Source organism: Thermobia domestica, chromosome 9 (genome assembly GCF_964235325.1).
Source record: "Thermobia domestica chromosome 9, izTheDome1.hap1.1, whole genome shotgun sequence".
Lineage (NCBI taxonomy): Eukaryota > Metazoa > Arthropoda > Insecta > Zygentoma > Lepismatidae > Thermobia > Thermobia domestica.
Genome location: NC_137462.1, coordinates 113,434,415 through 113,448,159, shown reverse-complemented (window position 1 = coordinate 113,448,159; position 13,745 = coordinate 113,434,415). Strand labels below are relative to the sequence as shown.

Genomic DNA, 13,745 nt, shown 5'->3' with positions numbered 1-13,745 from the left:
AGCGTGATCCTGGCTTTGATTCTCAACAAGGCTCTTTTCTTCCTATATGAGCCCTAACTTGAAGTTCGATTTTCAATTTAAACAAAAATCTTTCAGTTTAACGTCCTACGGTTATGCCTTTTTGGTTAAGGAAAATAATTATTAACGCAAGTGAATGATGATGGAAGAATTGGTGGAATGGGAAACTGGGAGGAAACGGGAGTACCCCAAGAAAGCCCATGGTCATGATGTTGTCCACCACAAACTTACTTGGTCGGGGATCGAAACAGAGGTAAGTGTTCTACCACATTTTTTTAATATGTCTCAGTAACTTACTTGAACTACTTATTACTAATTTTTCTTGCTTTACTCGTTTTAACTTGCATTTCCAATCACCTAGAAAGACAGGGACACAAACACAGAAACATCGAGACTAGTTAAAAATCACAAAGGCTCTTCCACCGGGAATCGAACCCGGCACCCCGTACACCAAAGGCGCACGTGCTAGCCACTAGATCAGCAGGGAGGGCTATCACTGAGCCACTGTGAATCCTTCACTTTAAACAATATGTTTCATTTTATATAGCGTCGGCGCTGATGAGGAACTCCAATACACTAACCTAATCTAATATCTTCCATCCTCTTTATGTAGTCTTGGTTAAAACGTGTTTTTCTTTTCTAAATGTATTACTTATTAGAAGAGAAAGACTTTACAATATTAAATATTTTGTCTTTTTGAGAATAATAAGCACTGAACATTTCTGAGCTTATAAATATTCATTAAGCGAATTAAACAAAAATACAAATTCTATGTGTTCAGCCATTTAATTTAAAAGATAGCCTACCAAACTTCAGTCGAGGCGAGGACCTTTGTAATAATTATCAATATAAATTTACTAATATCTTGTCATAGGATTAGGATTAGGAATTAGATTTCTGGGCTTTCGGCGTCTATGGCCATGTTAGCCCATCACGTATGAGAGACGACGTCCCTCGGCGATCACACTATCCGAGGAAAGGGAAGGAAGGAAGGGGCCTAGGACCTGTATGTTCGATACCATCCCGGTGTTTGCCTAGTGTGAATGAGAAAAGTCTAGGAAAACCTTACTCAGGATGAATGGCCTGAAAAAGCATTTATATTTTTTGACCAAGTGTTCCCAATGGAAATCGAACCCGGGACTGCTTTAATATCCTATTTTATTCTTCTTGTAACCTTCTATTAATTAGAATTGCCAGATATTCTCAAACTTTCTTAATGTGCGACATTTTCTTAAGTTTCATTTTGTATATATGTTTTGTATTCAAAAATTTTATCTTAAAAAAATCTATTTGGTGAAAAAAAAATACCCATCTCTTTAAAATAGGATAATCCTTTGTATAACGTGCTTGTATTAAGCTTAACAACATAAAATTAGAGTAGGTCTATAATTACGAAACTGGATATGATGAAATTATGAGAAATTAATGCTTTGTTTCGCGTGTTATCTTGTCTACAGTTAAAGAAGAATGTTGTGTCTGCAAATTTGATTCTCTTTAACTACATATACAAATTTTATTTTTATAACCCCACTATTATGCCCTTTAGGGTAAAGGAGAAGAATGATTGATGACAGTAAATAATTATGAAAGAATTGGTGGAATGAGGATGTTGGAGGATCGCGAGAAAACTCTCGGACATGATGTTCTCTGCAAACTCATATGATCTGAGATCGAATCAGCGACCCCTCATACCCGAGATGAACATTCTACCACTACTTTTTCAATCTATGTGTACTGAGTGATTTCATTTATTCTTTCTTACACGTCAATACGTCAACATGGTTTCTTACGCAATAGATATACTGAAACAAACCTAGCAGTTGTAACAAATTTTATAGCAAGCTAAACAAAGGCGGCCAGGTAGACGTTATTTATACCGACTTTAGTAAGGCATTCGATGTCGTGGATCATTATGTTCTAGTGGCGAAATTAGCAAACCTAAACTTTACAAAGTCGGCAATAGAATATATTGTGTAATATTTATGTAATCGGAAGCTATCTGTTCTATACAAGGGTCATATCACTGAAAAGTTTGCTACTCTGTCTGGGGTTCCTCAAGGATCTCATCTGGGTCCTCTGATATTTCTCCTACTTATTAATGATATTCCACTTTTTATTGAAAACTCTGAGATTTTCCTATTCGCTGATGCTTAAATTATATTCTAGAATTAATTCAACTGAAGACTGCATACAACTACAACAAGACCTACAGCGAGTTCAAACATGGTGCGATGACAATAAATTAGTAACAAATGTATCAAAGTGTAAATCCCTTTCTTTTACGAGAAAAAGAAATCCCATCACCTTTGACTATACACTGAAAGAAACTAAACTGTCTAGGCCAAGTACTGTTAAAGATTTAGGCATTATTTTTGACCCTGAACTAAATTTCAATCAACACATAAATATGATAATAAACAGCGCATATAGAAACTTAGGTTTAATGTACAGAATAGGGCAGGACTTTTTCAGTGAGACAACGTTAGTAACACTTTATTTTACATATGTTAGATCAAAATTAGAATATTGTTCTACTATATGGACCCCCAATAATAAAAAAATACTCTCAAGAAATAGAAAGCATTCAAACAAAATTCTTGAAAATATTCACATACAAAAAAAACTACTTTTTATCGCAAATATTTTTCCTACAATGATCTAGTAAGCAACTTTAATTTTCAAACTTTAGAAAAAAGAAGATGGATGTTAGACTTGTTATTCTTATACAAGTTATTAAATAATAAGATTGATTGTATGGAGTTGGTCTCGAAAATATCACTGCGGATTCCCACTTGCAAAACCACAGTAGAGAATACAGGTACATTTTATTGTGCGAAAGCCAGAAGCAATATATTATTTAAATCCCCTATGTGGAAGCTTGTACGTTATATAATGACATTGTAAATAAACTTGATAAAGTGTATGTATTTAGTTTATCAGAAAACAGGTTCCGATCATATTTAAAACAAGAAATTTTCTATAGAAATAATTAAGAATTTTATGCATGTAACATTTAGTGTATGTACACAACACTATAATTGGGCATTAAACCTTTTGTATTGTATATTAAATAAATAAATAAATAAATAAACACCTACAGCGGTAAAATCAACACAGTTTGCAACTCCTAATCCACACAATACTTCTGTGTACAAGAAGAAAAAAAATGAAATGAAATCTTTAAGTTTAACGTCCCACGGTTATGCAGGTTAGGCTAAAGGAGACGGTGATAATGAGAAATGAGTGAAATTGTGGAATGAAGAAAGTGGAAGGAAACGGGAGAACCGCGAGAAAACCCACGAGCACGATGTTTGTCCACCACAAATGTGTACAAGAAGATCCACATAAAACATTTCCCTCTATTATTTTCGTACAAGACAGTTTCCTTTAAGTAAAAAAAAAAAATAGATATTCAGGGTTATTTTTATTTCTAAGATGAAATTACGTGACTGATAAATTTAACTTCTTCATCTATTTGATTACAAGTTAAATTCGAATATTTCAAATATCAGTAAGAGTCAAGTGATGTGTATTTACAATTTTCTTTCTTCTTCTTTTTTAATTTTCATGGAAATTCTTTTTGTATTTCACAAAGCAAAAATAACAATGACAAAAGATTCATGCAAGATGGGTGGAAAAATGGAGTGAAATCTTTCCTTTTTACGTTCTACGGTTATGAGAGCTAGCTAGGCTAAAGGAGAAAATGATGATGAGAAATGAATTTAAAGGTGGAATGAATAAAGTAGGGGGAAACGGGAGAACCCCGAGAAAACCCACTCACACGGTGTTTGTCCACCACAAAGTCCACTTGCTGCGAATTGGGATCGAACCAGGGATATTATTTGGGTGGAGTATTGTATTATACCGTATGGGGCAAATATATGGTCATTACGCAAAAGAAATGTAAAACACAGGAGACTTTTGTAGTGTGAGGATGCAGAAGAATGGAGAAAATTCGCTGGGTCATACGGAAAGTGAATGAGGAAGTATCAGTAATAGTACAGAAGAAAAGAATGATTTTAGATTTAATTTTTAAAAACAAAGAGTAAGAAAAATTGCTTGGGACATTGGATGAGAAGGAAATGTATTATTTGGACGTGATAAATGTGGTGGAAGGGAAAAGAGGAAGGGAACAAAAACAAAAAAGATTACAATTGGTGGACGGTATTGCAAGAGAAAATTTGCTACCCGTCAAGAGAGAAAGGTCATCTGAGAACCGTGATGCATTGTAGTTTCTTAGTTTGCGGCAACTGACATGCCAGCAGTGGAAGAATATATGATATGATCATATTTTTAGTGCAATTTATCTAAGTTGTAGGTTAATGGTTCAGGATACAACTGGAAATGAAGTAAAAACTCCATCTTTATACCGTACAGAGTAAAAGAGACGGATGATTAAAGTGAGAGAGTGATTAAGAACGAATTGGAGCACAGAATATAATGGGAAGTCACGGAAGAATATTAAGAAAACTAACGGAAATGATGTCCATTAGCAGCTCACATAACGATGTTGTCCATTAGAAGATTAGCTTAGGGATTATTCGAACCAGCACAAATAAGATCTCTTTGTCAATAAGTCACTGCTTGAAAACTTTCTTTTTAACGAATATATTTGAAAACTTCACTAATTTAATTTCCAAGGTAACTTATAAGAGTGATAACTTCAACTATACAGTTTTAACTTCATTCCAGATATTTTTAATTGCATCAAAATGTTAAATAATGATGCTATAGGAATATGAAAGTATTATTAAGTTCTATAGCTAGGTTGACCAATCCATGTAGTACGATATATACTGTACTAATCCATCGACAAGTCCTGAGAGGTAGAGTGGTCAATTTTTGCACCTTATGATTCTAATGCTAGTAACTTCGGTGAATTAATTCCGTTAAAATTAACCAGTATGAAGCACTTAGTTCTTGTGTTGCTGACTTTGTACCTTTTAGTAAAAATAAATAGGTCAACTTTAAATAAAAACCTGTGTACTCTACAATCATTTTATAGCTTTTTTTGTAATAAAAATTTTAAATCTCAGCTTTTTAAAATTCATTCGTAATACTCATAGGGTGGTAACGAAATGTCACTTATTTAAAATAAAATGACCAGTTTATTCTTTCTGAAACATTTTTTTACGTTTTTTTTTTTTTTTTTTTTAGCTTATTTTCGGATTGTAGAGGTTAGTTTCTGTTAGGAAACACAATGCTATTTCCATTCATATGATGAATCTGTTGTTTCCTGAATATACACTATAGTTTTGGATAGAGGGTAAACCGGAAAGGTGGAAGAAAGAAATGAAAAAAGAAATGCAGTAGTATTTTGTAGTTTGTTTTGAGCTGAAGCCCTCCAACTTATTACCGCAGTATATATGTTTATAGTTACTGAGTTAATTATGATTAGACACTACTGTTTATATTGAGGCAAATTGACCGTCAGTGATTTCTGAAATGAAAAGCAGGCCTCAAACTTAAAAATTTTGGCCACCCTGTTTTATACACATATCTTCGATCTTGACATACTTCATCGTATCGGCTCTCTTTTATGATTATTTTGCTTGAACTCTGAAAACATTAATTAAAAGATATTTAAAATTAAAGTGTAAAAGTTCAAATTTTGATTATTACATCTCAACTGTTCTCTTGCTAGCGTCATAATGAATGGCTTCATGCAATATGATATAATATCAGGTTTCACCTTGTCATAGGTGGCGTGTTATTAGGGAATGCGGCGTAGGCCGAAATGTCGTAGAACCGAAATCTTCTCAACCGGTATACGGCCGAAACTTCAGCACCAGAAGCTTGTTTCGATTCTACGCCGTTCCAGTCCTACGCATGTAATCCTGTTATTGAGCCTATTATTATTGCTGGTAATGATATATGTATAAGTGTACTAGAGGGGCCGCCGTAACTCAGTGGTAGATCGTTCACCTCTGGTGCATGGGGTCCTGTTTTCGATCCCAGCTCTCGCCAAGTGAGCTTTGTGGTGGACAAACAACGTGTGCGTGGGTTTTCTTGGGATTCTTCAATTTTCTTCATTCCATCATTTCTTCATTTCTTACCATCACCGTCTCCTTCAGCCTACCCGGCATAACTGTGGGACGTAAAACTCAAAGATTTTACTGTAGGCTCTACTAGAATTTTGGTAGATTTTCTCAAAAAAAAAAAAAGTCACGCATATCACTTTATTAAGATAGATTAACGAGATCAGTCGATTGATATGAGTAATTTGTATCTATTTGCACATTTTTTTTTTGTTATACACTAAGAATATTGTCGAAAAATTATTATGTAAAGTATAGTTACTAATATTATTTAAAAATTAGTACTTCATTATTACAATGAATATTTTGTTGTCCTTGATAGGTAACTACTCTAAACCTTAAACTTAGGATTAACTGAAGTTTTCTAGCTAATGACTTCCATTCTGAAAGAGATTCATCACCACTCTTAACTATTATATTGTTCCTTCTTTCCACCGCATAATTTATTATATTCTAAGTATCAAACCAGTTTGATTTTCGAATTTATTTTTCAAATGTTCTAACAAGGAAATCTATTTTGTTCTCCCTTTTTTATTAAATCTGACTCAAAGATCTATTTATGCAGGGTGGCTAAAATAAAAGAGACCCCATGTCTTATAACTCTTTTATTGCAAATACAGATTACAGAATATAAATTATTATTATGGTCACTAATAGCCGCTCGACATCACGTGACCCTGCTCGAGCTCCGCACTAATGTCAAGAAATAACAACCCTCGGAAAGCTGCAAATTTCACGTTCCGTATCACAGGGAGTCTCTTTTATCTTGGCAACTCTGTCTAATATAATAATTCTTCTTAGTGCAGGTACTTACCGTAGATGATGGCTTTTATCTGCTACATACGTAGGTAGATGAAATTTCTTTATGGTAGTCCAAGTTACGATACAGAAATGCAAGGGATAATAATTAGTATTTTATGCTTCTTCATTGCCAAAAGAATTAATTCCACCTTGATACATAAAACTGAGGATAGTAGTTATCATGTAAAAAATACAACTACCATCTTTCTTACTCTGTGGTATCTTCTTCCACAATCAGATTCAAGGTAACCATTGTGTGTATTCCAAGCACAATACGTATATTATCGTTCTGGATGGGATTCTGAAAAGATATAAAACAGAATAAGATTTAATAAATCGATACAACAAGATGAATTTTTCGTAACTTACCTATTCTTACATAATTATATCATATATTCATAACAGTTAGTAAATGTATAAATACGTACAGATGAAAATGTATATTTGAGACTGGAATTACGTCATTTACAAGAATCAGACGATTTAAAACGAACTTGAGTGAAAAACGTGAGATTCTTTATTTGTCCATTTGGAACACTGTTAATAAATGGACTTCGTGAATTCACAACAAAATATGAACAGAAAAGTTACTTGTTTCTGAAACAGATTTCTGAAACAAGAATAACGTATTGGTTACATGTGCAGGGTTTCAAAATAACCAAGTCTTATTCGCGATAGAGGCAACACATAAACCAAAAGTCTGCGACAAAATGGAGGGTGAAGCTGCGTGCCAAGTACTCCTCTAGCACTGAAACAGAGCTTCCGCTAACTCTTTAGGTGTCGAACATAATTTGAATATCAATCCCTCTGTAAAGGAAAAGGGTACAAAAAAATTTGGGCTAACATTGGGGCGATGTGTGACACGGAAGCTTAAATGAAGTAGGACTCCATATACGTATAGAATACCTGTGTGCAAATGAATGCGTACAGAAAGCCATATGTACATGGTCATGCGACACGGAACAGGAAGGATAGGTTTTAGAAACACGCTTCTTCCGCAGTGACAATCTACTGCTAAACTTAATCCGGTGTCCGCCGAGTAGGGTTTCAACAGCTATTGGAGATTCTATATTGTGGTTTGATCTTGATAAATTTGTTATTTGCTTCATAATATGTAACCAGCAAATGCTACCAGAGGCATTTAGTTTGAGTATAATTTACAACTTTATTATTATTATTATTATTATTATTATTATTATTATTATTATTATTATTATTATTATTATTATTATTATTATTATTATTATTATTATTATTATTATTATCAGTGGTGGTGATGTTAGTGGCAGTATACTAATAGTAGTAGTTATAAATGTAACGTTCCTCGATTATGCTCCGAGTCTGAAGGAGATGGTGATGATGATAATTGAACGAATTGCTGAATGAAGAAAGGAGGACGAAGTTGAAAAACCTCGATAGAAAGGGCATTTAGCACGAGCTAGGATCGAACCAAAGGTCCTACGCGCTAGACATGAGCACTCTACACCGAGTCAAATAGTAGAACTAGTGTTGTAGTAGTACTAGTACTAGTAGCAGTAGTAGTAATATTATAAGTAGTACTGGTAGTAGTAGTATAGTATAGCGTAGTAATGGTACGTAATTTCATTTCCTGATATTACAAATACGCCTATTACTGAAGTTTAAAGATAGTCGCAAACTTTAAGTTGGGCTTACAGTGAACTTTTGATTTTCCTATATAAGAATGGATTGAAGTTGCTTTAAATATTAAAACATTAAATCGGTTTAATAATAAACGTACAACTTGATAGGTGTTTTATGCCATACACGATCACATCTGATAATAGATAGAATTTTTTGATGCAGTAGTACTACTTTTGTTCTATGCATGCATCTGCTTCAACTACCCACAAGTCAATCACTTTTCTTGATTTTATTAAGTTCTTGCACAAATATTTATTGTAACATTTTTAGACATGATAAAACAATTGATTTACAAAACAAAGTTAACTGATAGATGTGGAAAGAGTTACTGATTTTTTTGTGTAAAATAAAAATTATTTTTCGTTTTGTTTTAGATCTCATGATATTTTAATCTGGATAAAACAAATCATCAGATCACATTCAAGTGAAATCTCACAGGTAGGCAAATTTGTAGTCAGCATGGATATCTTCCCTTTTAAGTATGTACAAAATGTTTCATAAATCTGGAAACATAGTGAAAATGAGAGTCTACAAAATAGGCTACAATATGTTGTTCTTTAGCCTAATCACTCACTCCTGGAGAATACGTCGAATGATCGAACTTACCAAGAATGGCGACAAATGTTTCATCGTCCATGGACCACCGTGCAAGACTACTGTATAGCTTATCATCGATGAAATCTTTTCCCCTCAATTTTTCACCAATTTTTGAACACGCGAGAATGTGACGGGTAGACATTGGTGGATACAGTCTGTAGAATTAAGCTTCCACATATCGGAGACTGTCAACCACGGGGCAACATAACCTTGATACATGTACCCATGTTCAAACACATAGTTATCTGCAACGACATATCTGATAAATTTTACGACGTTTTTCTTGATTTTTAAAGTCAAATGAAGTCTTGATTATCAAACTTCTGCATAATATAGAAATGAACTTGAGGTATTTCAGTATTTCCACAATAAAAACTTTTTAAAAAAATGTAATGATATTCAACTTTCATCACTTTATTCATATGCTACTATGAAATTAGAGATGTAACTATTATTATTATTATTATTATTATTATTATTATTATTATTATTATTATTATTCACTGCGCTTTAGGCATTAACCTATGCTAACAAAAGTAGATAGCATTATACGTTGGTCTTTTGTTTCTACAGTATCACAGCTTTATGTAACTGCTTCATAGAAAATGCGATGGTGAACATAGTGTGACGCGAGAAATGCAATAGGATTACTCAGCCTAACATAATAATAATAATAATAATAATAATAATAATAATAATAATAATAATAATAATAATAATAATAATAATAATAATAATAATAATAATAATAATAATAATAATAAATGAAACACAACTCTAACAAAAATATTGTAAAATTTCAACCTCCCATATTTGTTTTCTATCCTTATACGTGAAACATGTCTTCGTATTTCTAGTTTTCTAAATTTTATTATTATTATTTCTAAAGCATGGAAATTAATACGTAGTCGTTGTTTAGATTGCAATTTAGTGTAGCCACGGTTTAATGTGAAATCTGAGCTACATGAACTTCCACTGGGAATGAAACCCGAGTTTCCCTTTCCAAAAGAATATAATCATAAGGAAGCTTAAGAAGATTATAGTGAAACATATAATTTACATCTTCTATTAAAATACATTATCGTTATTCTTTTCTTATATTATTTATTTACTTTTGGTTTCTATATTCACTTAATATGAATGAATAAAATAAAATCTTTCAAAGTTATTCGTTAAGAACACCCTATTAAAAAGAATGATGTATAACTGAACTACAATGAAGAAATACCAAGAGTGTACAAAGTGAGCCAGGAAGTATCTACAAAACACTAAATAAACCGACAACTGTATCCAAATAATTTTTTTATAGGCCTTGACAATAAATTTGGGAGTAGTTACAATTCATTACATCATAATTGTTGGGCATTCAAACTTATACATTTAGGAATTAGATTTTTGGGCTTTCGTCATTTATGATCATGTTAGCCTTTCACGTATGAAGGAAGACGTCTTTCGATGATCACACTATCCGAGGAAAGGGAAGGAAGAAAGGATTGTGAAAGGAAAGAAGGTGTTTGGGACTTTAGGTACCATCCCGGCATTTGCCTGGTGTAAATGAGAAAAATCCAGGAAAACTTCATTCATGATGGCTGGTCTGAAGAAGTTTTTACACTTTTTTTGACCATGTGTCATTCCAGGGAATCACACCCGGGATCGATCGCACCAAAGACGAGAGTGTTAGCGACGCGGGACCTGAAACTTTGCACCCCGCTCCCAAGATGATATAGTGCCTTAAACGTACGCTTCGTTGTATATGGTCTCGGGTTCGATTCCGGGCGGGAGAGCATTGAAATTTGAATGTATATTGGTCGTTCTTAATCCTCCTTAAATTGTAAGTCCACGTCTAGTATAGTCTCGATGTTAAACGTGACCTTAAACTTCAATTTTAAAAAAATAATAAAAACTGTGTGAAAGATCTTAAACACAATTAATTAGTTAATTTAATAGCATATCGCAGACATTATCTGACTTGCCTTTTAATATTTCGATGTTCTTCATTTTGTTTAAGTTATTCACAAAATTCACGCAAGTAGGATTAGCTTAAGGAAGTGCTTTAGGAGATTCTTCCTGGTTGCTTACCGGTTGGAAACCCTGTCCAGGAGATCGAGAGCGGGTGGAATTAATGTAGGCAGAGTGTAAGGGAAGGAAGAGGAACTAACTTTGCATTCCAGTTCAAACACACGCTCTCCCTGACCACGCCGACGGTTCTTGCTGCTTCTTCCGTTTTCCCCCTTCAGTTCCGTAGAAAGGGGTAAGAAGTATTGAATAGTTACAGCAAACATGCGGCAGGGACGACATCAACATACAACTAGCTTCATTGTGTCCTAGGTCATGAAATGCAACTACACCTGGCTTTCATCACACAACACACACTCTCTGATGAATATACATGTATCTGAGTGTGTGTGTGTGTGTCCATCAGCATGACTATGAATTGTAACAGCTGCATATTCCTTCCTTTATTTGTATGTCAGGTGTTGTTGCTTGGACGCCTTTCGCAATAACAGCAATGTCATTGAGATAATAATTTTATTTTTAATGACAATATATATGTCTTCATTTAAAACATTTACTAGGCGAATAATTAGAACACGTGTCTTTGGTGTGAGTGATCCCGGGTTCAATTCCTAGAATTTTTTCGGCGTGAATTCAGAAACCAGGAAGCCGCTTGAATTGAAAAAGGGTAGCAACTTCCTGTTTTATGATACTAGTACAGTGATTGAATTAGAGTTTAGCGTCCTTTTCAGCACCAAGGTTGTTTGAGACATGAATCTCTACAGTTTAATATGGAATCCGAACCACCGTAATTCGGTTCCAAAACTCTTCTGTCGGGAGTCGAACCCGGGATCAGGTGCGTCAAAGGTGCACGTGCTCGCTACTAGATCAGAGGAGGACTTCATTAGTTGGAATGTCATACTAGCGCTGCTTACAAAGTAGAGATCTGCACGGGCCGGAATTTTTAGTTCGGGTCCGGCCCGGCCCGTGAATTTACATTATGTCTTAGCATTTAGGTCCGAGCTCGGGTGCTAATCAAACGAGCCCGAAATAAGCCCGAATTACATAAACTTAATAATTAATGCAAAATTGTAATTAGAGGTTTAATTTTTCAGTTGTGCTTTAGAAGTTCTTTAGAAGGAGCGCTGCAATATAGGCCTATATCGTTGTACAGTATATTTACAAAGTTAGGTTCAAAAAGCCCTAGAAATATGGTTGTATATATATTTAAAAATTCACGGCCCGAGCCCGGCCCGGGCCCGAAGCGATATATGCTTTGTAGGCCCGAGCCCATGCAGACCTCTATCTTAAAACAAGACGAGACAGAATTTTGTTTGTGATGCGAAACGAGACGAGACAATTCTTCCAACGTAAACTTTTCGAGGCTATATATAGCCTCAAATTTAGTTTCGGAGGGAAAATTATTCACATTTCTTTTCGATACCAAGTCTCGATCTCCCTCGTTACTGTATGATTAGCAAACCCGGGTTCGATTCCTTATTGGAGTTGATGTGGTTCGATCCTGCATTAACCTGTAGGTTCACATCTTATTTAGCATCGGTGCTGAATATGGATATTAAACAGCTCTAAGGCTATATGAGACGTGATTTATCGTTTAAAGAGAACCTGAAGCACTTTTTGAGTTTGCATCCGAAATAAGTCCCCAACCGGGAATCAAATCCGGGAACACGAGCACAGAGGATACGCACGTTAACCAGTAGACCATGAAAGATTACTAGAAACCCGGCACTAACAACGATGATCACAAATCACCCAAGAAAACTGTTTGGCAGACCATAAAGTATACCGTTAAGAAGTTAAGTCTATTACACATAATTAAAAGGTCATACACGCTGTACCTACATGAAATAATTTCCCAGCCTCAGAAGTTTAATTTCGGAGAATAATTAGTGTTCATTCGAACTAAAACGGAAGCAGAAGTGCCTATAGTTTCGACGAAATATTCTCTGTTTAAAATCACGTAAATCAATGGACGTCTCTGTCAACCCTCAAGATGGTAGCTTCAGAGAAATAACAGGTTAAGTAGAATCTGGTTTCGAGTTCTTTGTATAGCAACCAAGTAGTTGGGAGAATAATGCGACTATATTATCTTCGTAATTTACCATCATTGGCGACCAGATGTCATGTATTAAAAACCTTTCTTAAAGATAACTAGCTGACTGATCCGTTTTGGCGCTCTTCTAATATATTTCTCAGTAAATATTTCGTGTGATGCAGGGTTTCGCAACAGGAAAAGAGGACAATTGACCCCTAGAATTTTGATTTTCCAGTTTATCCTCCACCCTCATAAATTTAGTAAATATTTTAGTTAGGTCCCAGAATTGTTCTCATTGGCCTCTTCGTTGCCACTCCTTGCATGTACTGTTTGTGGAATATTGTTCTAAATAGAACAACCAGAACCTTGGGTATTACGAAAGTACGATTAAATAAATAAAATAAATAGAAAAAAACACTAGAAATTTTCAGAATGTGAATATGATAAAGAATAATGTAAATTTCTTTCTTCGTTAGAGCGGCAAAGTAATGGGTAACAATAGCAAGTGAAGGTATCATATTTTATGAAAATTAGAAAACAGTGTGAAGTTAGAACACTGTTTAAAAATCTTGCATCCT

At 34.4% G+C, this 13,745-nt stretch overlaps 1 long non-coding RNA gene across 4 annotated transcripts in view; it reads right to left on the bottom strand.

The window, feature by feature from the left end:
• LOC145694939 (uncharacterized) overlaps positions 1 to 13,745 on the bottom strand; it is a 337,759-nt gene that overhangs the window by 36,134 nt on the left and 287,880 nt on the right. For all 4 annotated transcript variants that reach the window (XR_014133081.1, XR_014133079.1, XR_014133078.1 and 1 more), the window contains exon 2: positions 6,871 to 7,158. This is a non-coding gene — a long non-coding RNA (uncharacterized LOC145694939). The remainder of the gene's footprint in view (positions 1 to 6,870; positions 7,159 to 13,745) is intronic.